General features: G+C 38.5%; 1 long non-coding RNA gene across 1 annotated transcript; it reads right to left on the bottom strand.

Moving 5' to 3' along the window:
- Nucleotides 1–17,808: 17,808 nt before the first annotated feature.
- Nucleotides 17,809–18,494, bottom strand: LOC130960914 (uncharacterized). Its single transcript, XR_009079294.1, has 3 exons — nucleotides 18,337–18,494; nucleotides 17,974–18,073; nucleotides 17,809–17,878 (listed from the first exon to the last, which is right to left on the bottom strand). It is a non-coding gene; the product is annotated as an uncharacterized LOC130960914 (long non-coding RNA).
- Between the last annotated feature and the right edge of the window lie 6,535 nt (nucleotides 18,495–25,029).

Here is a 25,029-nt window from a genome sequence, read left to right as displayed (position 1 = left end):
TTGCAGTGGTTTACGCCATTGACAAGTTTAGATCTTATTTAGTAGGATCAAAAGTGATTGTGTACACTGACCATGCTGCTCTTAAATATCTACTCACAAAGCAGGATTCAAAACCTAGACTCATCAAATGGGTGTTGCTCCTGCAAAAGTTTGATATAGAAATAAGAGACAGAAAAGGGACAGAGAACCAAGTAGCAGATCACCTGTCCCGAATAGAACCAGTAGAAGGGGCGTCCCTCCCTCTTACTGAGATCTCTGAAAACTTTCCAGATGAACAACTCTTTGCCATCCAGGAAGTGCCATGGTTTGCAGACATTGCAAACTACAAGGCAGTAAGATACATTCCCAAAGAGTATAGTAGGCAACAGTCAAAGAAATTGATCACAGATGTAAAGTACTATCTATGGGATGAACCATATCTCTTTAAGAGATGTGCAGACGGAGTAATCCGTAGATGTGTTCCTAAAGAAGAAGCATAGAAGATCCTCTGGTACTGCCATGGATCACAGTATAGAGGACATTTTGAAAGTGAGCAAACAGCCACAAGAGTTCTCCAATGTGGCTTCTACTGGCCACTCTCTATAAAGACTCTCAAGTGTTTGTACTTAATTGTGATAGCTGCCAAAGGTCTGGCAATCTACCTCACAGTTATGCCATGCCTCAACAAGTGATCTTGGAGATTGAATTGTTTGATGTATGAGGTATTGACTTCATAAGGCCTTTCCCACCATCATACTCAAACACTTATATACTGGTGGCAGTGGATTATGTATCCAAATGGGTGGAAGCTATTGCAACACCCACTAATGATACTAAGACAGTACTGAAATTCCTCCAGAAATACATCTTCAGCAGATTTGGTATCCCTAGAGTACTAATCAGTGACGGGGGCACTCATTTCTGCAATAAACAGCTTTACTCTACTTTGGTTCGGTATGGAGTTAGCCACAGGGTGGCCACTCCATATCATCCACAAACAAATGGGCAAGCTGAAGTCTCTAATAGAGAACTTAAAAGAATCCTGGAACGAACTGTGATTAACCGTAGAAGGGATTAGGCAAGAAGCTTGGATGATGCTCTGTGGGCATACAGAACAGCATTCAAGACTCCTATAGGGACCTCTCCATACCAGCTTGTGTATGGAAAAGCCTATCACTTGCCAGTGGAACTGGAACATAAGGCCTACTAGGCAACCAGATTCCTAAATCTTGATGCCAAGTTAGTTGGAGAAAAACGATTGCTCCAGTTAAATGAGCTAGAGGAGTTTAGACTCAATGCTTTCGAGAATGCAAAAATTTACAAAGAGAAAGCAAAAAGATGGCATGATAAGAAACTGTCATCCAGAGTCTTTGAGCCAGGGCATAAAGTTCTGCTGTTTAATTCTAGCCTCAGATTATTCCCTGGAAAATTGAAATCCCGGTGGAGAGGTCCATATATGATTACAAGTGTATCACCATATGAATACGTGGAGCTTCAGGATAATGATTCTAACAAAAAGTTCATTGTTAATGGAAAGAGAATTAAACATTATCTTGAAAGCAATTTTGAGCAAGAATGCTCAAAATTGAGACTTGATTAAAGCTCAGTAATAGTCCAGCTAAAGACAATAAAGAAGCGCTTGCTGGGAGGCAACCCAGCCATTTACAAAGCTTATTTATTAAGTAATTGATTTTTATAGGTTTATGTCAATTATATTCAAGGTAAAATAGCAATTGCTTGAGTTCACAAAGTTACAGAAGGATTCACAGGATAAAACAGCAAAAAGGAAGCTCACTGGTGCGAAAAAGCCAGTGAGAGCTGTTTTGGGCGTTGAACGCCCAAAAGAAGCATCTACTGGGCGTTCAACGCCAGTAAGGATAGTCATCTGGGCATTAAACGCTAGAAAAAAGCATCTTCTTGGTGTTGAACGCCAGAAAGAAGCACCTTCTGGGCATTTAACGCCAGATTTACAGCGTCCTGGACGTTCAGAAAAACGCCCAGTGACAAAGGAGTTCCTGGCATTCAACGCCAGCTAGAAGCAACAGCTGGGCGTTGAACGCCTAGGAGAAGCTGCGAATGGGCGTTAAATGCCCAAAACATGCAGCGTTAAGGCGTTTAACGCCAGGATTGTGGGGAGGAGGTAAATTCGTTTTTACTTCACATTTTTTTCAATTTTCATATTTCAATTCATGATTTCTTACATAAACATGTTACAAACTCTCATCCTTCAATTCCAAAATTTTTAATCCTAATTTTCTAAAATCCCTTTTTCAAAAATATCAAATGTATCTTAATTCATAAACACAAATCCTTTTTCAAATCCCATCCAACTTCTTTTCAAATTTTTTCAAAACTCAACTATCCTTTCAAATTCATCTCAAATCTTTTTCAAAATAAAATTCAGATTTATCTTTTTCAAATATCTTTCACAACTTTTTAATTTTAAATTATATCTTTTCCTATCATATTTATCTTTTTCAAATCATATCTTCTATCTTATCTTTCTTCAAAATTTTCGAAAACCAACCCCCTCCCTTTAAATCCACATTCGGCCTCCCTCCTCTCATCCACCATTCGATACTAGCTCTCCTTCTATCCCTCTCCTTTCCCTTCTTTTGCTTGAGGACAAGCAAACCTCTAAGTTTGGTGTGTTTATCCGTGATCACTAAACCATACCCACTAAGATCATGGCTCCTAAAGGAAAATGACCCACTCCAAGAGGCAAGAAAGAGAGTATTCCAAAACCACTTTGGAATCAAGGGAAGTTCTTAACCAAAGAACATTCAGACCATTACTACAAAATAATGGGTCTAAGGTCAGTGATCCCGAAAGTCAAATTCAATCTGAAAGAAAATGAATATCGGGAGATCCAAGAGCAAATTCAAAACAGGAGCTGGGAAATCCTAGCTAATCCTAAAACAAAGGTGGGAAGAAACATGGTTCAGGAATTCTACACTAATTTGTGGCAAACAGACAGGAAGAGAATATCTAGAACTGCCCTATATGATTATCGGACCTTGGTCAGAGGAAAGATTGTTCACATCCACCCTGATAAAATCAGGGAGATCTTTAAGCTACCTCAGCTGAAAGATGACCCAGACTCCTTTAATAGGAGAATGATGAGAACAAATAAAGGCCTGGACAAGATTCTAGAGGACATATGCTTCCCTAGAACCAGATGGACCACCAGCACCAAGGGCGTCCCAAATCAACTCAAGAGAGAAGATCTCAAACCAGTCGTCAGAGGCTGGCTGGACTTCATTGGGCGTTCTATACTGCCCACTAGCAACCGCTCTGAAGTCACCATTAAAAGAGCAGTGATGATCCACTGCATTATATTGGGAAGAGAAGTGGAAGTTCATCAGCTGATTTCGTGTGAACTGGTGCACGAAATTGCAATCACACTTTTGCAATCCCGCACAACTAACCAGCAAGTGCACTGGGTCGTCCAAGTAATACCTTGCGTGAGCAAGGGTCGATCCCACGGAGATTGTCGGCTTGAAGCAAGCTATGGTTATCTTGTAAGTCTTAGTCAGGATATCAGAAATTATCAGGATTGATTGTAAAAAGCAAGAGAACATGAAAAAGGTACTTGTATTGCAGTAATGGAGAATAGGCTGAGGTTTGGAGATGCTCCATCTTCCGAATCTCTGCTTTCCTACTGTCTTCTTCATCAAACACGCAAGGCTCCTTCCATGGCAAGCTGTATGTAGGGTTTCACCATTGTCAGTGGCTACCTCCCATCCTCTCAGTGAAAATACGTCCCTGATGCTCTGTCACAGCATAGGCTAATCATCTGTCGGTTCTCAATCAGGCCGGAATAGAATCCAGTGATTCTTTTGCGTCTGTCACTAACGCCCCGCCCTCAGGAGTTTGAAGCACGTCACAGTCATCCAGTCATTGAATCCTACTCAAAATACCACAGACAAGGTTTAGACCTTCCGGATTCTCTTGAATGCCGCCATCAGTTCTAGCTTATACCACGAAGATTCCGATTAAAGAATCCAAGAGATAACTACTTAATCTAAGATAGAACAGAGGTGGTTGTCAGGCACATGTTCATAGTTGAGAATGATGATGATTGTCACGGATCATCACATCCATCCGAATTAAGGGCAAGTGTTATCTTAGAATGGAAGCAAGCATGATTGAATAAGAAATAGTAGTAATTGCATTAATCCATCAAAACACAGCAGAGCTCCTCACCCCCAACCATGGGGTTTAGAGACTCATGCTGTGGAAAGAAACGTGTAAGAAATGTTATGAGGTCATAAGGTACGGATACAATGTCAAAAGATCCTATAAATAGTAAACTAGTATCCTAAGGTTTACAGAAATGAGTAAATGACAGAAAAATCCACTTCCGGGCCCACTTGGTGTGTGCTTGGGCTGAGCAATGAAGGAATTTCGTGTAGAGACCTTTTCTGGAGTTAAACGCCAGCTTTCATGCCAGTTTGGGCGTTTAACTCCAAATTTTATGCCAGTTCCGGCGTTTAACGCTGGAATTTCAGTAGGTGACTTTGAGCGCCGGTTTGGGCCATCAAATCTTGGGCAAAGTATGGACTATTATATATTGCTGGAAAGCCCAGGATGTCTACTTTCCAATGCCGTTGAGAGCGCGCCAATTGGGCTTCTGTAGCTCCAGAAAATCCACTTCGAGTGCAGGGAGGTCAGAATCCAACAGCATCTGCAGTCCTTTTCAGTCTCTGGATCAGATTTTTGCTCAGGACCCTCAATTTCAGTCAGAAATTACCTGAAATCACAGAAAAACACACAAACTCATAGTAAAGTCAAGAAAAGTGAATTTTAATTAAAAACTAATAAAAATATACTAAAAACTAACTAAAAGATACTAAAAACATACTAAAAACAATGCCAAAAAGCATACAAATTATCCGCTCATCACAACACCAAACTTAAATTGTTGCTTGTCCCCAAGCAACTGAAAATCAAAATAGGATAAAAAGAAGAGAACATACTATAGACTCCAAAATATCAAAAAAACATAGCTCCAATTAGATGAGCGGGACTAGTAGCTTTTTGCCTCCGAACAGTTTTGGCATCTCACTCTATCCTTTGAAGTTCAGAATGATTGGCATCTATAAGAACTCAGAACTCAGATAGTGTTATTGATTCTCCTAGTTAAGTATAATGATTCTTGAACATAGCTAGTGTATGAGTCTTGGCTGTGGCCCAAAGCACTCTGTCTTCCAGTATTACCACCGGATACATTCATGCCACAGACACATAATTGGGTGAACCTTTTTAGATTGTGACTTAGCTTTGCTAAAGTCCCCAATTAGAGGTGTCCAGGGTTCTTAAGCACACTCTTATTGCCTTGGATCACCACTTTATTTCTTTTTTTTTCTTTTCTTCTCTTTTTTTTTGAAATTTTTTTTTTGTATTCACTGCTTTTTCTTGCTTCAAGAATCAATTTGATGATTTTTCAGATCCTCAATAACAGTTCTCTTTCCCCTCATTCTTTCAAGAGCCAACAATTTTAACATTCTTAAAACAACAAATTCAAAAGACATATGCACTGTTCAAGCATTCATTCAGAAAACAAAGAGTATTGTCACCACATCAAACTAATTCAACTAGTTTCAGGGATAAATTTCGAAATCCTGTACTTCTTGTTCTTTTGTGATTAAAGCATTTTTCTTTTAAGAGAGGTGATGGATTCATAGGACATTCATAGCTTTAAGGCATAAACTTAAATTTTATTAATTATGAACTAAGAACAAGACTCAAATATAGATATAAGATGAAACTAAAAAAAATATAAATAGAAAATAAAACAAAGAAAAGAAAAAAAAACGCAAACATAGGCTCCTAATGATAGAGGTTTTCATAGAGTTAGGACTCAACAACCTTAATTTTGAGAAGTGGATGCTCCCTCAGCTTGAGAGGATAACTTTTGGCGTTTCATCTCTTGAATTTCACGCCCCTGCTTCTCTTGTTCCTTCAGCAATTTGCAGAGCATGTAGTTCTGATTCTGCTGTTCTTCCTTCAGTTGCTCCATAGTTTCTTGCAACTTGGTGATAGATGCTTCTAGGCTGGACCAGTAGTCAATTCTTGGGAATTCAGGGAGGAATTCCTGCGCCCTCCTCTTGATGGAGTTGTCTTGCACTTGTCCTTCCATTGACTTCTTGGTGATTGGGTGTTCAATGGGTATGAACTCATCTACTCCCATCTTCACCCCAGCCTCTTTACAGAGCAAGGAAATCAAGCTTGGATAAGCCAATTTGGCTTCAGTGGAATTCTTATTTGCAATTATGTAGATCTCACAAGCAATCACATGATGGACCTCCACCTCTTTTCCAAGCATAATGCAATGAATCATCATTGCTCTCTTGATGGTGACCTCAGAACGGTTGCTAGTGGGCAATATGGAACGCCCAATAAAGTCTAGCCAACCTTTTGCAATTGGTTTGAGGTCTCCCCTCTTGAGTTGGTTTGGGACACCCTTAGAATTGGTTATCCACTTAGTTCCAGGGAGGCATATGTCCTCTAGAACTTGATCCAACCCCTTATCTACTCTCACCATCCTCCTATTAAAGGAATCAGGATCATCTTGCAGTTGAGGCAACTTGAAAATTTCTCTTATTTTGTCCAGATGGAAGTACATAACTTTCCCTCTGACCATAGTTCTGTAGGTATGGTAAGCGGTTCCAGTCATTCTCTGCTTATCTGTCAGCCACAGATTTGAGTAGAATTCCTGAACCATGTTCCTTCCAACCTTTGACTCAGGATTGGTTAGAACTTCCCATCCTCTGTTTCGAATTTGCTCTTGGATCCCCGGATATTCATCTTCTTTCAGATCAAATTTTACTTCCGGGATCACTGACCTCAGACCCATTATTTTGTGATAATGGTCTTCATGTTCTTTGGTTAAGAACTTCTCTTGATTCCAAAGATTCTTTGGATTATTCTCTTTCTTTCCTCTTAAATTGGTTTGTTTTCCCTTAGGAGCCATGATCTTGATGAATCTTGGCTTAGTGATCACGGAAAAGCACACCAAACTTAGAGGTTTGCTTGTCCTCAAGCAAAAGAAAAGAGAGAAGAGAGGGGGAGGAAGAGGAAATTCGAATGGTGTGGTTGGAAGAGGGGGAACAAACGTGTATTTATAAGGTGGGGAGGGGAGTTTTCGAAAAAGAGAGAGAGATTTGAAAAGATATGGAAAGAAATTGAGAAAAGGGTGAGTTTTTGAAGAAGATTTGGGATTAATTTGAAATAGATTTGAAGAATGGTTTTGATTTGTGAAGATTTGAAAGTGAATGATGAAAGGTTGAAGTGCATTTATGTAGAAGAGTATGGTTAAAAAGAGGAAAGTTTGAGAAAAATTGAGTTGAAAACAAAAATGTGGTCCCCCCACCTTTCTGGCGTTAAACGCCCAGAATGGCACCCATTCTGGCGTTTAACGCCCATTTGCTACCCCTTTTGGGCGTTTAACGCCCAGCCAGGTGCCCTGGCTGGCGTTAAACGCCAGAAATCCTTTGTCACTGGGCGTTTTTCCAAAACGCCCAGGATGCTGCACACCTGGCGTTAAACGCCCAGAATGGTGTCCATTCTAGCGTTTAACGCCCAAAATGGCACCATTCCTGGCGTTAAACGCCCAGAATGGTACCCATTCTGGCGTTTAACGCCCAAAATGCCCCTTACTAGCATTTTTTCGCCAGTAAGCTCATTTTCTCTGCTTTTTGAGCTGAATCCTTCTGTAACTCTGTGAATTCCTTCATTTTTGATTCTTGCCTCTGTAAGAACTAATCATACAACCTTTTAATGACTGGGTTGCCTCCCAGCAAGCGCTTCTTTACTGTCTTTAGCTGGACTTCTACTGAGAATCACTCAAGCCTCAGTTTTGAGCATTCCTGCTCAAAATTTCCTTCAAGATAGTGCTTGATTCTCTGTCCATTTACAATGAACTTTCTGTCAGAATCAGTATCCTGAAGCTCAACATATCCATATGGTGAGACTCCTGTAATCACATACGGACCCCTTCACCGGGATTTGAGTTTTCCTGGAAACAGTTTGAGCCTGGAGTTGAAGAGCAGAACTTTTTGTCCTGGCTCAAAGACTCTGGTTGACAATCTCTTGTCATGCCACTTCTTTGCCTTCTCCTTATAGATTTTTGCATTTTCAAAGGCATTGAGTCTGAACTCCTCTAACTCATTTAGCTGGAGCAGTCTTTTCTCACCAGCTAACTGTGCATCCATGTTTAGGAATCTGGTTGCCCAGTAGGCTTTGTGTTCCAGTTCCACAGGCAAATGACAGGCCTTCCCATACACCAATTGGTATGGAGAGGTTCCTATAGGAGTCTTGAATGCTGTTCTGTATGCCCACAGAGCATCATCCAAGCTCTTTGTCCAATCCTTTCTTCGGGCTATCACAGTCCGTTCTAGGATTCTTTTTAGCTCTCTGTTGGAGACTTCAGCTTGCCCATTTGTCTGTGGATGATATGCAGTTGCCACTTTATGGCTAATTCCATATCTAACCATAGCAGAGTATAGCTGTTTGTTGCAGAAATGAGTGCCCCCATCACTGATTAGCACTCTGGGGACGCCAAACCTACTGAAAATATTTTTCTGGAGGAATTTCAGTACGGTTTTGGTATCATTAGTGGGTGTAGCAATTGCTTCTACCCATTTAGATACATAGTCCACTGCCACCAGAATATAAGTGTTTGAGTATGATGGTGGGAATGGTCCCATGAAATCAATTCCCCATACATCAAACAATTCTATCTCTAATATCCCCTGTTGAGGCATGGCATATCCGTGAGGCAGGTTACCAGCTCTTTGGCAACTGTCACAGTTACGCACAAACTCTCGGGAATCTTTGTAGAGAGTAGGCCAGTAGAAGCCGCACTGGAGAACTTTAGTGGCTGTTCGCTCACTTCCAAAATGTCCTCCATAATGTGATCCATGGCAGTGCCATAGGATCCTTTGTGCTTCTTCTCTGGGTACACATCTGCGGATCACTCCGTCAGCACATCTCTTAAAGAGATATGGTTCATCCCAAAGGTAATACTTGGCATCTGAAATTAATTTCTTTCTTTGCACACTACTGTACTCCTTGGGTATGAACCTTACAGCTTTATAATTTGCAATGTCTGCAAACCATGGAGCTTCCTGGATGGCAAAGAGTTGCTCATCTGGGAAAGTCTCAGAGATCTCAGTAGAAGGGAGGGACGCCCCAGCTACTGGTTCTATTCTGGACAGATGATCAGCTACTTGATTTTCTGTCCTTTTTCTGTCTCTTATTTCTATATCAAACTCTTGCAGAAGCAACACCCATCTTATAAGCCTGGGTTTTGAATCCTGCTTTGTGAGTAAGTATTTAAGAGCAGCATGGTCAGTGTACACAATCACCTTTGATCCCACTAAGTAGGATCTAAACTTGTCAATGGCATAGACCATTGCAAGTAATTCTTTTTCTGTGGTTGTGTAATTCTTCTGTGCATCATTTAGAACACGGCTAGCATAATAAATGACATGCAGAAGTCTGTTATGCCTCTGTCCCAACACTGCACCAATGGCATGATCACTGGCATCACACATTAATTCAAATGGTAATGCCCAATCTGGTGCAGAGATGACTGGTGCTGTGACCAGCTTAGCTTTCAGGGTCTCAAATGCCTGCAAACACTGTGTGTCAAACACAAATGGCGTGTCAGCAGCTAGCAGGTTACTTAAAGGTTTTGCAATTTTCGAAAAATCCTTGATAAACCTTCTATAGAATCCTGCATGCCCCAGAAAGCTTCTGATTGCCTTAACATTGGTGGGTGGTGGTAATTTTTCAATTACCTCTACCTTTGCCTTATCCACCTCTATTCCCCTGCTTGAAATTTTGTGCCCAAGAACAATTCCTTCAGTCACCATAAAGTGACATTTCTCCCAGTTTAAAACCAGGTTAGTTTCTTGGCATCTTTTCAGGACAAGTGATAGGTGGTTAAGACAGGAGCTGAATGAGTCTCCATATACTGAAAAGTCATCCATGAAGACTTCCAGAAATTTCTCTACCATATCTGAGAAGATAAAGAGCATGCACCTTTGAAAGGTTGCAGGTGCATTGCACAGACCAAAAGGCATCCTTCTGTAAGCAAACACGCCAGAAGGGCAAGTAAATGCTATTTTCTCTTGGTCCTGAGGATCTACTGCAATTTGGTTGTAGCCTGAATAGCCATCCAAAAAGCAGTAATAATCATGACCAGCTAGTCTTTCTAGCATTTGGTCTATGAATGGTAAAGGAAAATGATCCTTTCTGGTGGCTGTATTGAGTCTTCTGTAGTCAATACACATGCGCCACCCTGTGACTGTCCTTGTAGGAACTAGTTCATTTTTTTCATTATGAACCACTGTCATGCCTCCCTTTTTGGGAACAACTTGGACAGGGCTCACCCAGGGGCTATCGGAAATAGGATAAATAATTCCAGCCTCCAGTAATTTAGTGACCTCTTTCTGCACCACCTCCTTCATGGCAGGATTTAGCCTCCTCTGTGGTTGGACCACTGGTTTGGCATTATCCTCCAACAGGATTTTGTGCATGCATCTAGCTGGACTAATGCCCTTGAGATCACTTATGGACCACCCAAGAGCTGTCTTGTGTGTCCTTAGCACTTTAATCAGTGCTTCCTCTTCCTGTGGATTTAAAGCAGAGCTTATAATCACTGGAAAAGTGTCACCCTCTCCCAGAAATGCATATTTCAGGGATGGTGGTAGAGGTTTGAGTTCAGGTTTGGGAGGTTTATCCTCCTCCTGAGGAATTTTCGAAAATTCCCTTACTTCCTCTAGTTCTTCTTGATCAGGTTGAGCATCTTTGAAGATGTCCTCAAGCTCTGATTCTAGGCTTTCAGCCATATTGATCTCTTCTACCAGAGAATCAATAATGTCAACGCCTATGCAGTCATCTGGTGTGTCTGGATGCTGCATAGCTTTCACAGCATTTAACTTGAACTCCTCCTCATTGACTCTCAAGGTTACTTCTCCCTTTTGTACATCAATGAGAGTTCGTCCAGTTGCTAGGAAAGGTCTTCCTAGAATGAGAGTTGCACTTTTGTGCTCCTCCATTTCCAGCACCACAAAGTCAGTTGGAAAGGCAAATGGCCCAACCTTGACAATCATGTCCTCTATTATGCCTGATGGGTGTTTAATGGAGCCATCAGCAAGTTGGAGGCATATCCTGGTTGGTTTGACTTCTCCAATCAACCCAAGCTTTCTGATAGTGGATGCAGGTATTAGATTGATGCTTGCTCCAAGATCACATAAAGCTGTCTTGGTGCAAGTGCCTTCCAATGTGCATGGTATCAGAAAGCTTCCAGGATCTTGAAGCTTTTCTGGTAAGCTTTTTAGAATGACTGCACTGCATTCTTCAGTGAGAAACACTTTTTCAGTTTCTCTCTAATCCTTCTTATGACTTAAGATTTCCTTCATGAACTTAGCATAAGAAGGTATTTGCTCAAGTGCCTCTGCAAAAGGAATCTTTATCATGCACTGTGTCAGCAATTTGTAAGAACTGTGCCAGAAACTCAGTAGGTTCTTCCTGTGGAAGACCGGAATACTGGCAATTTTGCTGCACTATGATAATGAGTTGAGGATTTAGCTCAAAGCTACTTGCTTTGATGGGGGGCGTGCAGATGCTACTCCCATATGCAGCTGTAATGGGGTTAGCATATGACCCCAGAGTCCTTCTGGACTGATCAATTCCACTTAAGTCCATGATGGACAAAAGGAAAATGGTAATGATTGCAAAGAGATAAATTTTGCTTATTTTTATATATATATATATTTTTTTTTTGAAATAACCGAAAAATTAAAATAAAATAAAATAAAACAAAAAGGAAAATAAAATAAAAAAATTCGAAAATCAAATGGACAATGAGATCAAAGCAAATTGAGAACTGAATCAATTAGTAAAAAAAAGGTTTTGAAAACAGCAATTAAAAAGATATGATTGAAAATTTTTTTTTATGAAAGAGATTTGATTCTTAAAAAGAGGAAAGAGAAAAACACAAAAAGACACCAAACTTAAAATTTTAGAAAATCAAACACTAATTTTTTTCGAAAATTTTAAAGGAAAAACACAAAGAGGACACCAAACTTAGAACTTTTGTGAATCAAAAAGGGACTAAGAACAAGTAAAATTCGAAAATCAAAAGAAAAACAACAGCATGCAATTGACACCAAACTTAAAATATGAAACTAGACTCAACTAAAAGACTCTAAACCAACAAAGATAAAACAGTCCTAATCTAAGCAACAAGATAAGCCGTCAGTTGTCCAAACTCGAACAATCCCCGGCAACGGCGCCAAAAACTTGGTGCACGAAATTGCAATCACACTTTTGCAATCCCGCACAACTAACCAGCAAGTGCACTGGGTCGTCCAAGTAATACCTTGCGTGAGCAAGGGTCGATCCCACGGAGATTGTCGGCTTGAAGCAAGCTATGGTTATCTTGTAAGTCTTAGTCAGGATATCAGAAATTATCAGGATTGATTGTAAAAAGCAAGAGAACATGAAAAAGGTACTTGTATTGCAGTAATGGAGAATAGGCTGAGGTTTGGAGATGCTCCATCTTCCGAATCTCTGCTTTCCTACTGTCTTCTTCATCAAACACGCAAGGCTCCTTCCATGGCAAGCTGTATGTAGGGTTTCACCATTGTCAGTGGCTACCTCCCATCCTCTCAGTGAAAATACGTCCCTGATGCTCTGTCACAGCATAGGCTAATCATCTGTCGGTTCTCAATCAGGCCGGAATAGAATCCAGTGATTCTTTTGCGTCTGTCACTAACGCCCCGCCCTCAGGAGTTTGAAGCACGTCACAGTCATCCAGTCATTGAATCCTACTCAAAATACCACAGACAAGGTTTAGACCTTCCGGATTCTCTTGAATGCCGCCATCAGTTCTAGCTTATACCACGAAGATTCCGATTAAAGAATCCAAGAGATAACTACTTAATCTAAGATAGAACAGAGGTGGTTGTCAGGCACATGTTCATAGTTGAGAATGATGATGATTGTCACGGATCATCACATCCATCCGAATTAAGGGCAAGTGTTATCTTAGAATGGAAGCAAGCATGATTGAATAAGAAACAGTAGTAATTGCATTAATCCATCAAAACACAGCAGAGCTCCTCACCCCCAACCATGGGGTTTAGAGACTCATGCTGTGGAAAAAAACGTGTAAGAAATGTTATGAGGTCATAAGGTACGGATACAATGTCAAAAGATCCTATAAATAGTAAACTAGTATCCTAAGGTTTACAGAAATGAGTAAATGACAGAAAAATCCACTTCCGGGCCCACTTGGTGTGTGCTTGGGCTGAGCAATGAAGGAATTTCGTGTAGAGACCTTTTCTGGAGTTAAACGCCAGCTTTCATGCCAGTTTGGGCGTTTAACTCCAAATTTTATGCCAGTTCCGGCGTTTAACGCTGGAATTTCAGTAGGTGACTTTGAGCGCCGGTTTGGGCCATCAAATCTTGGGCAAAGTATGGACTATTATATATTGCTGGAAAGCCCAGGATGTCTACTTTCCAATGCCGTTGAGAGCGCGCCAATTGGGCTTCTATAGCTCCAGAAAATCCACTTCGAGTGCAGGAAGGTCAGAATCCAACAGCATCTGCAGTCCTTTTCAGTCTCTGGATCAGATTTTTGCTCAGGACCCTCAATTTCAGTCAGAAATTACCTGAAATCACAGAAAAACACACAAACTCATAGTAAAGTCCAGAAAAGTGAATTTTAATTAAAAACTAATAAAAATATACTAAAAACTAACTAAAAGATACTAAAAACATACTAAAAACAATGCCAAAAAGCATACAAATTATCCGCTCATCATGAACTCTACATAATTGTAAACAAGAACTCCAAAGATGCTAAATTGGCTTATCCAAGCTTAATATCTATGCTATGTAAAGATGCTAGAGTGAAGATGGGAATAACTGAGTATATCTCAGTTGAGCGACCAATCACCAAAATATCAATGAAAAAACAACAAGTGCAGGATAACCCCATTAAGAGGAGAGCACAGGAATTCCTCTCAGAAATCCCTCAAATTGAATACTGGGAGCATCTCGAAGCATATGTTACCAAGTTGCAAGAAGTTATGGACCAAATAAAGGAAGAATAGAATAATCAAAATAGCATGCTTTGCAAATTGCTTGGGAACAAGAAGAGCAAAGGCGTGACTTGAAGGAATTTAAGCGTCAAAAATTATCTCTTGAAGGACCAAGCACCCCACAGACTAGAGGAACATCCACTTCCTAAAATAAAGGTTGTTGAGTCCTAATTTTAACTTTAACTCTATGATATTTGTTCTTACAGGAATTTACGTTAGAAGTTATATAGGAGTAGTAGTAATTAGTATATCTATTTTGATTTTATCTCCAATTAAGCTATAATTTATTTTTCGCATTATCATCAAACATGAATAAAATAGTAGATTTTTAGAATAAAGAGACAATTTATTTTTTCGAGTTCTTAATAAGAAAAATTCTAATTATTTAGATGTGGTGGCAATACTTTTTGTTTTCTAAATGAATGCCTGAACAGTGCATACTTTTTATATTGAATTTCATGAATGTTAAAAGTATTGGCTCTTGAAAGAATGATGAACAAGAGAAATATTATTGATGATTTGAAAAATCATGAAATTGATTCTTGAAGCAAGAAAAAGCAGTGAAAAAAAAGGAAAAAAAACAAAAAGGAATCATTGGATAAAGAAAAAGAAAAAGCCAACAACCCTTAAAACCAAAAGGCAAGGGTGAACAGGATCCAAGGCTTTGAGCATCAATGGATAGGAGCATGCAGGTCCAAGTGAAAAGCTTGAGACTGAGTGGTTAAAGTCGTGATCCAAAGCAAAGGAGTGTGCTTAAGAACTCTGGACACCTCTAATTGGGGACTCTAGCAAAGCTAAGTCACAAGCTGAAAAGGTTCACCCAGTTATGTGTCTGTGGCATTTATGTATCCGATGGTAATACTGGAAAATAAAGTGCTTATGGCCACGGCTAAGACTCATAAAGTAACTGTGTTCAAGAATCAACATACTAAACTAGGAGAATCAATAATACTATCTAAATTCTTAATTCCTATGGATGCCAATCACTCTGAATTTCAAAGGATAAAGTGAGATGCCAAGACTATTCAGAAGCAAAAAGCTACTAGTCCCGCTCATCTAATTGGAATCTGAGCTTCACTTAAAACTCTGAGATATCATTGCTTCTTAATTTTTTTTTATCCTATTTTATTTATCTAGTTACGTGGGGGCAAGCAACAGTTTAAGTTTGGTGTTGTGATGAGCGGATATTTTATACGCTTTTTGGGGGTAATTTCATGTAGATTTTAGTATGTTTTAGTTAGTTTTTAGTAGATTTTTATTAGTTTTTGGGCAAAAATCATATTTCTGGACTTTACTATGAGTTTGTGTATTTTTCTGTGATTTCAGGTATTTTCTGACTGAAATTGAGGGAGCAGAGCAAAAATCTGATTCAGGCAGAAAAAGGACTGCTGATGTTGTTGGATTCTGTCCTCTCTGCACTCGGAATAGATTTTTTGGAGTTACAAGAGTCCCATTGGCGCGTTCTCAATTGGGTTTGAAAGTAGACATCCAGGGCTTTCCAGCAATATATAATAGTCCATACTTTGCGCGAAGATAGACGACGTAAACTGGCGTTCAACGCCAGTTCCATGTTGTAGTCTAGCGTTCATCGCCAGAAACAGGTTGCAGGTTGGAGTTCAACGCCAGAAATAGGTTACAACATGGCGTTCAACTCCAAAAACAGCCCAGGCACATGAGAAGCTTAAGTCTCAGCCCCAGCACACACTAAGTGGACCCCAGAAGTGGATTTCTGCACTATTCATCTTAGCTTACTCATTTTCTGTAAACCTAGGCTACTAGTTTAGTATTTAAACAACTTTTAGAGATTTATTTTGCATCTCATGACATTTTTAGATCTTAACTTTGTACCTTTTGATGGCATGAGTCTCTAAACTCCATTATTGGGGGTGAGTAGCTTTGCAGCGTCTCGATGAATTAATGCAATTATTTCTGTTTTTCATTCAAACACGCTTGTTCCTATCTAAGATGTTCATTCGTGCTTCACTATGAAGAAGGTGATGATCCGTGACACTCATCACCTTCCTCAATCCATGAACGTGTGCCTGACAATCACCTCCATTCTACATTAGATTGAATGAGTATCTCTTAGATTCCTTAATCAGAATCTTCGTGGTATAAGCTAGAATCCATTGGCGGCATCCTTGAGAATCCAGAAGGTCTAAACCTTGTCTGTGGTATTCCAAGTAGGATTCAAGGATTGGATGACTGTGACGAGCTTTAAACTCGCAAGTGTTGGGCGTAGTGATAGACACAAAAGGATCAATGGATCTTATTCCGACATGATCGAGAACCGACAGATGATTAGCCGTGCTGTGACAGAGCATTTGGACCATTTTCACTGAGAGGATGGGAAGTAGCCATTGACAACGGTGATTCCCTACATACAGCTTGCCATGGAAGGAGCCTTGCATTTATGAAAGTGAGAAAGCATTATGTTGCAGGAATTCAGAGGACAAAGCATCTCCAAAACTCCAACATATTCTCCATTACTGCATAATAAGTATTTATTTCATGCTCTTTTACTTTTTACAATTAAAACTAAAAATTATTATTGATATTATATCCTGACTTAGAATAATAAGATAATCATAGCGTTCTTCAAGCCAACAATCTCCGTGGGATTCGACCCTTACTCACGTAAGGTATTACTTGGACGACCCAGTGCACTTGCTGGTTAGTTGTGCGGATTGCAAAAGTGTGATTGCAATTTCGTGCACCAGTGTGGCCAGTGCAGAGCCCACCGACGCGTACGCATGGCTGACGCGTACGCGTGACGAGCGTCACGTGCTGTAATTAAAGGAATATACTGGGGGCAATTTCTGGGCTAATTTTGGCCCAGTTTTAAGCCCAAAGATGAAGACAATACGCTGGGAAGGGAGTCGGGACGCACAACTAGAAAATGGATTAATACGGACAGATTTATCCTTTATTACAGACGGATTTTTGGTTACCGACGAAATTACCGACGGATTTTGTCCCTCTATAAAAGTCTCGTCGGAAATTATTTACCGACGGATTTTTTTCCGTCGGAAAATTACCGACGGATTTTCACCAGTTACCAACGGATTTTCCCTCTGTAAATTCTCCATCCATTTCCTGAAGACGACGAACTTTCCGACAGATTTTTCATCAGTAATTACAGATGGATTTTTTGACGAATTTTCTGTCTGTAATTACAGACGGATTTTTCGACGGATTTTTCGTCGGTAATTACAGACGGATTTTCCGACGAATTTTCCGTCTGTAATTTGAGCCTTGGAAAATCATCTCACTCTGATTACAGATAGAAAATCCATCTGTAAATTCGTCAGTAAGGTAAAATAATTTTTTTTGGATTTTTTCATTGCAAAATAAACTTGTTTTTATACAAAATAAATATAAATTTAATATAAATTTTTATCTAATTTGTATTCGAATATTTATAATATTTCAAAAAATAAACAAATTAATCGTATTATCAAACTAAAAGAAAAGTACTATAAACAGGAAGTCAATATAATTCAAAACATAAACAAAGTGTATTGATACATCAACTATAATAATAAGTAACAACCATACATCAAAGTGTGTTGATACATCAATTATAATTCAAAATATAAACTCAAAGTGTATTGTTCAACTATACCACTGATTGACCCACATGAATATCAAGAGACTCATATGTGTCCTGTAATATGTGAGCACCTTCAACTTCAATCAGTTTCAATGAGTGGCCTTGAATCCTGAAGTTGATTGATGTCGTTAACCCAACATTGGACACTTTGATTTGTAAGTCTTTCCTGCAAATAAATATAGTTGATTTAAGTTTTATTTAGTTTCAAATAGTGAATATTAATGGAGATGGAGAGATGGTTAATTAATAATTAGTTATTACCTGCTTGACCGGTAAAGACAGCAGAATCTCTTTGCCCATTGATGAGAAGAGCATCAAGAGAAGGAAGTTTCTTGCCAAAGTCCAATAGTCTCCTTAGTACCTGCAAATCAAAATTCTTTAGCCCATCTATGTTTTGATCATCAATAGTTCTTTGATTTCTATGTTACTCATTCAGCATCAGGAGCAGGTTAGGGAATGGAAATAACAGATCTTTGGGCAATGTTAAGTGCCCCAAAACCAATAATAAGTACAAAAAGCTTAAATAATAAAGGTAATAATAATGACAATCAATAATGTAAATCAAAGCGGTGGTAGTCAGAGATACCAACATCATGAAGGATATTCAATAGCTTAGAAACCTACCAGGTGGAGAATTGGCCCAGTGGTGGAGAATTGGCGTGAAAACAAGCACAATTGGATGCCAACAAGAAGTAAAACCAAGGGTATGTGAACCTGTCAAGTCCACTTGTAGGTTCATCAAGGAAGAGCAATCTAGGCCTCATTAAGATCTCCAAGGCAATGCTAACCCTTCTCTTTTCTCCACCACTTATCCCTCTCAAGTGCAAGTTCCCAATCACAGTGTCTGCACAATCCTAAAGCCCCATTAAATAAAGTATTTGTATTATTAAATAATACAATTTCTTGAAACCTGAGGCCAAAAAGAAAATGCAAAAAATTTCTCAGCAAGAAATGTTGGCAGCAGTAGAAAAGCTGTATTCAAAAATTCATTTTATCTTTTACCAATTTGGAGGGGTTTGGGGTTTGGGAATGGTGTGGTCCAAGGTGATATATATCAAAGTTTAAGAAATTGAACCTGTTTTGCTTTTCTTGATGGTGCATGCCTCCTTCTCTGAATAGTTGCTCTTCCTCTCTTCATCAATACCTGAAAAAGGAAAAACCCACTCACACACTCACACTCACCAGAAAAAATACATATAAGAAATTAAAATTGTATCAAAATTATCATGAAAAAGAAAGAGATTGGGATAGAAATTAAATGATAAGATGAAAGTCTTGTATTATTATTTGAACCATTCTCGAATGTGATTCCGTTAGCTTGTGTTAAGTTGTAATTAACTAGTCCAGGGAGTTTCTATCTTTTTCATTGCATGACACTATTCATCTTTTGCTTTTGCTTTTTTTTTTAATCTTATCTAAAAGTCTAAAACATTATTTTCTTCAATCAATAGATTAGGTTGTTAGCCCTTGAAGAAAGGATCGGATAATGTTTACAATACAAGAAGAATCATAGAGATCAGAGGGAAGGTCCCTAAAAAGTTTATGAACCTATAAATATAAGAGTAAAATAATAAAAGGACGGGTCAACCTTTGTGCTTTTCTTCTACGACTGGAATGCACTATAATAATATATATAGATATGTAAAATATTTTATGACAGAGTTAATAATAAATAAATAAATATGTTCTAGTTGTATATACAAAAAGAATATCTATGAATCTATCTATCTATCTTTTCCTTTCCCATTAAATAAATAGCAGATCATGTTTTAATTCAAGCTGAGATTATTTTTTAATTACTTGTTCAACTTAACGATAACTACAAATGATGAAGCCTTGTCAATTTGTGTCTTGTGCTTTTGAAATTGCTTCCTCTAGATAAGCCTGTTTAGCGTGGAAACAAGATTTGGACATATTAAAGTCCTTGTCACGCCTTATCTACCAAATTCAAAAATCTAGAAAACAACCAGGTCCAAGGGAGTACCAACATGGAAAAGACAAAGAAGACTTATATGTATTTACTTATATATATAAGAACAACTGAATTGTTAAAGAAAAGAAAAAAGAGACATTGGAAAGCTTATTACCTGATCGAAGTCCTTGTTTATAGTTTTTAGCATATGATCTGAGGGGTTTTGAAGAGCAGGACAAGGAAACCATTGGAAGCGAAAAATTACATACAAGATGATATTCTTATGATAGTATTATAGAAATGATGGGCATTGAAAATATGAACTAGTTAGTTAGTTGGTTCTTAGTTGTATATTAACCTGAATTGCAGCAGAAGCAGGTCCAAAGTAAACTGTTTTGCCAGCACAGAGCAAACAGAGATTATCAAAGAATTGAAAACTTCAGCACTAGGCTGATGGATTGATGCAATAACTGTCCTTTGAATGGCATCTTTATGATCAAGGGATTTAATTCTTTTCATGACATAGTAAGAGGCAGCACTGTCAAGTCCACTTGTTGGTTCATCAAGAAATAAGAGTGTTGAGGAGTCTTTTAAATACAAAGCAATTATGATATCAAAAATGCTTTGCAAATCAGAATTTAACACATGCAAGCAATGAAAACAAATCTAATAAGCATCGACATTAATGAAAGACAAGAACTGATGGGAAGAGAAATTAGAAAGAACGTTGCGGTAAAACCTACCTTTAACTTTGTAAGAAAGCTCTTCGGAAATGAGGGCGCAAAGTAGTGAAAATAGAGTATATCTTCTTCTTAGCCTCTTCCTCACTACATAGTTAGCAGAAAACTTAAAAATCAAAATAGGAGGAGAGAAAAAAGATGCAAATTAGGCATTGAGATTGAGAAAGAAGGACCTTCCAAGAACTTGAGCTAGTTGTTTCATATGCTATTTATATAAGCTTTCTCTTGATCCGATCTTGAATAATTCCATTAACCATATGAAATGAATAGTTTTATGAGGAAATAATTTTGCTACACTTGACCACCATTTCCCCACACACCAGCCCTGAAAAATAGTACATTACTGCATATGAAAATCATGTAAATATTTTAAAGCTCATACCTTTCAAGAAGAACCTCTGAATTTACAGCACCTAGAGCAAGTTGAAACAAAGAACACAGTTTATTATCATCAACTGATATTTGCCAAAGAACACAGTTGATAGGGCACAAAATTATTGCTGTTAATCTCATTTTAATCAGTCACAGAGTAATTTTAATCTATGTACTTAGCAGATTGCATTTCATGAACTGGTATTTATAGTTCCTTCAAATGTAAAATTCAAACAACAAATCTTCCAATTCCTTTTTCCAATTTAAGAATATGGTAATCTCTCCATCTTACCTCAGAAGCAGAACTGCAGAAGGCACAGTACATTATCTTCAACGCAAAACTTTTAGCCATAACAATTAATGGAGCTACTTTTAAAACCAAATTCGAACCTTGAAGAAGATTCAAGAACAAAAATCTAAACCATAAAACAAAAGTGGAACAGATCGAGTTTTAGATGCAACAATAACGTATGAACATTTGAATTCAACAAAAAAATATAGATTAATAGCAATTCTAGAATCTAAAATAGATAAAGACGTACATGTAGGTTTCAGATCTGGTGATACGATGACTCGACGAGGCTGTGAATGGCGAGGATGGATGGCACGAGACAGAGAGAGACATAAGCTGAGAGGCGGCAGAGGGAGCTCGTGCAACGCGAGCAGCAGAGGAGGGAGCTTATGCGAACGAGCGGCGGCGGAGGGAGCTTATGCAAACGAGCGGTGGCGGAGGGAGCTCGTGCAAGTGAGCAGTGACAGAGGGAACTCGTGCGATGCGTGTGGCGACAAAGCAGAAGCGACGGAGAAGTCAGACTTGCCCAATTTTCAACTCGAATCAAAGAGAGAGGAGAAGAGCAAGCTTAAAGGAAGGATCGGAGAAGATGAACGGTAATTTGTGTTGAATGAAGCTTCATCATGGTGTGTTTCATCAGGGTTTAACTTATTTTAAACTTGCGAGGGATTTATTAGATGTTACAGAGGGATTTTGTTATCGGTGATAGTTTCAAATTTCAATTTCAATTTTATCGACAAAGTTACCGAGGGATATTAAAATCTGTCTGTAAATTTTGTGAAAAATTTTTTTATTTTTTACTGAGGAAAAATCTGTCGAAAATCTGTCGGTATTTTCGACAGTAAAATTCTGTCGAAAAAATCTGTCTGTAATCTGCTGTTTTCTAGTAGTGACAGACACACTTCACTTTAGCTTTAGTTTTTCATTGAGTTTTGAATTCTAGTGAGAAAAACTCCTACTTCTCTCTAGGGTTTTGAAATTCTTAGTTTTATTTTCAATTGTATCTTGAGAGAAACTGTTGTTACCTTCATTTTCTAGTCATTTTCTCATAGTTTTCTTCTTTACTTTCTTTAGTACTCTTTTCCATTTGGTTACTTGAATTCATGTTTGGATCTTGTTACTCTTGAATTTTGTTAATGCATTGAGTTATTTCTATATCCATTGTTATTGCTCGTTTTATTATTATTGATTATTGTTAGTGGTAATTTGAATTGGATTATTTTCTAGTTTTCATTATGTCTTTTATCTTTGCCCTCCAAGTGGTTGAGAAAATATCACCCATGATCATGGAGTAGATTTCCTTGCTTGGTTTGGGGTTGAGTAATTGGAGCCACTTGAATTATTATATTCAAGTGTTGATTGGTAAATGAAGACTGCCAATTAGCTTGAAACTCACCACTTCTAGTTCTTCTCTATAAATTGACTAGGACTTGTGAGCTAAAGTTAATTGTTTCACTTGACTTTCCTTCAATCGTTAGAGGATAACTAAGTGAGAACAATGAGCTTTTACCATCACACTTGGGGAAGACAATAAGGATAGAAATTCCGATTCTCACCCCTAACTAAGACCTTTTATACTGACTATTTTACAACTCTTGCTAGTTATCTATTGCTCTAATTTCTAGTTATTTTTTTTCTTGTTCTCAACTTCAAAAATCTCCAGGAAATCCTAACCAATAAATTGCATCTTGTGTTAACTCCTAGGAGAACGACTTGGGATTCTACTCCCGGTTATTAATTTTAATCGTGACACACATTTGAACTTTGACTAGCGGAAATCTCGTCAGTTAAGACTATACTTGCGATGTTGATTTGGAAAAACCTTTTTGATAATTCTTGACTGACATTTATCCGCTTGTCAATAATGCTAGTGAATTTACTTCCCAAGCTTTTGATGCTTATTGTATGCTTAATGGAATAAGTATTGAACATCCAGTAGCTCATCTTCACACACAAAATGGGTTAGTAGAATCACTTGTTAAACGTCTCCAATTAATTGCTAGACCCTTACTTATGAGAACAAATCTCCCAACCTCGGTTTGGGGGTATGCTATTTTACATGCCGCAATACTTATTCGTTTGAAGCCAACGAGTTACCATCAGTTCTCTCCTATGCAATTAGCTTTTGTCCAGTAGCCAAATATTTCCCATTTAAGAATATTCAGGTGTGCGATATATGTTCCCATTGCACCACCTTCTCACACTAAAATGGGACCCCAAAGAAAATTGGGGATATATGTTGGATATGATTCTCCCTCTATAGTAAGGTATCTTGAGATACAAACTGGGGATGTATTTAAAGCCCGATTTGCTGATTGTCATTTTGATGAATCAAAATTTCCAACATTAGGGGGGAGAGAATAGGTTTCCTGATAAGGAACTTAATTGGAATGCATCATCCTTGGTGCATTTAGATCCTCGATGAGGGCAATGTGAACTAGAAGTTCAAAAGATTATACATTTACAAAGAATAGCAAATGAATTGCCTGATGTATTTTTCGATACAAAGAGGATAACCAAGTCTTATATACTAGCAGAAAATTCCCCGATTCGAATTGATGTCCTAGTAGGACAAGTGACCACTATAACACCCTAATTACCCTAAGCCTTACCTCTAGCCGTAAAGCAAAGGTTAATCAGAGGTTACGACAGTCCTAAGGCTTATACATATCAATATATAGAAGGGAAAAATATATTGTAGAAGCTTGATGAAGGATTAAGATCAAAGATATAATTACAAAAGCGTGAAACGTTCACACGAAGCTAACACATAAGATACAAGGTATAGGTATAAGAGAATAAAACCATATATAAATATAAGAATATAATAGTCATAGAGAACTAGCCGCAGCTTGTGGAGTTTAAGCCGACTAGTTACAAATAGAAAGATACAGAGTTTTAGAATTAAAACAGCTTATACAACCTATCTCTCAAATAAGCCTCTAAGGCCATAAAGATAAATATACAAAAGGTGAGAGAATACTATGATGAAAGTAAAATAGAAATAAACAAGGAACGAACCATACTCTGCTCTGTCAACATATCTGCAATCTCACCGAAGTAGATTACAACCTGCATCTGAAAAATAACAACAAAGTATAGAATGAGAATCAAAGGTTCTCAGTATGGTAACAGTGCTCAATGATGTAAGATGTAAGGCTCTGGGACGCCGAAGGCAATCCTAAAATTTCACATCACATACGGATATTCAAGCTTAGAACAAAATAAATAAATATATAAAGAACATAAACCATAAACCGGGTTATCTAAACTTAGGGGAATTCTAACTAATACTAATCATACCGCTGTATCCCACAGCCTTCGCCAACCTAACCTCTGTGCGATCCCATCACCCTCGCCTACCTAACCTCCTCAGCACCAGACAATCACAATTAATGCAAACAGGTAAAACATAGATAATATTCATATACAACAAGTAGTTCAAGAAGCAGGTAGACATGTTATACAATTAGGCAAACTCAAGTAAACAAAGAAGCAAGTATATAGAAGATGCACATGATGAATGTCTGCCCTATTGGTTGTGATATCACATGTCAGTTATTATGCCAAACCCAACAAAAAACCCGGTCAGCAACTCCCGGATTAGTCTCTCTATTACGCATAAGGAGGAATAATTCTGAGGGATAAGTGCCCTACCACCTTCTCCTTTCAGAGGGAAACATTCCGAGGGAGAGTGCCCTACCACCTTCCTTTGGCTATCATATAATTCAGTGGGTTAGTGCCCTACCACCTTGCAATCAGAGAGAAGTCGCATTTTCAGGAGAAAAAATTCTGAGGGATAAGTGCCCTATCACCTTCTCCTTTCAGAGGGAAATATTCCGAGGGATAAGTGCCCTACCACCTTCCGCTAGTTGCGAGAAATGTGAGTGAGAAGCCCAGCTTCAACTCTTACATCTGAACGTAGGCGGGACACTGCCCCAGCCCCTACAACGGATAACAATGCATATCATAATCACACATTCAATCTCAGAGACCGCTGT

This window comes from Arachis stenosperma, chromosome 2, assembly GCF_014773155.1.
Source record: "Arachis stenosperma cultivar V10309 chromosome 2, arast.V10309.gnm1.PFL2, whole genome shotgun sequence".
Lineage (NCBI taxonomy): Eukaryota > Viridiplantae > Streptophyta > Magnoliopsida > Fabales > Fabaceae > Arachis > Arachis stenosperma.
Note: the sequence above shows the minus strand (reverse complement) of the source record. Positions and strands in the feature narration are given on the sequence as shown.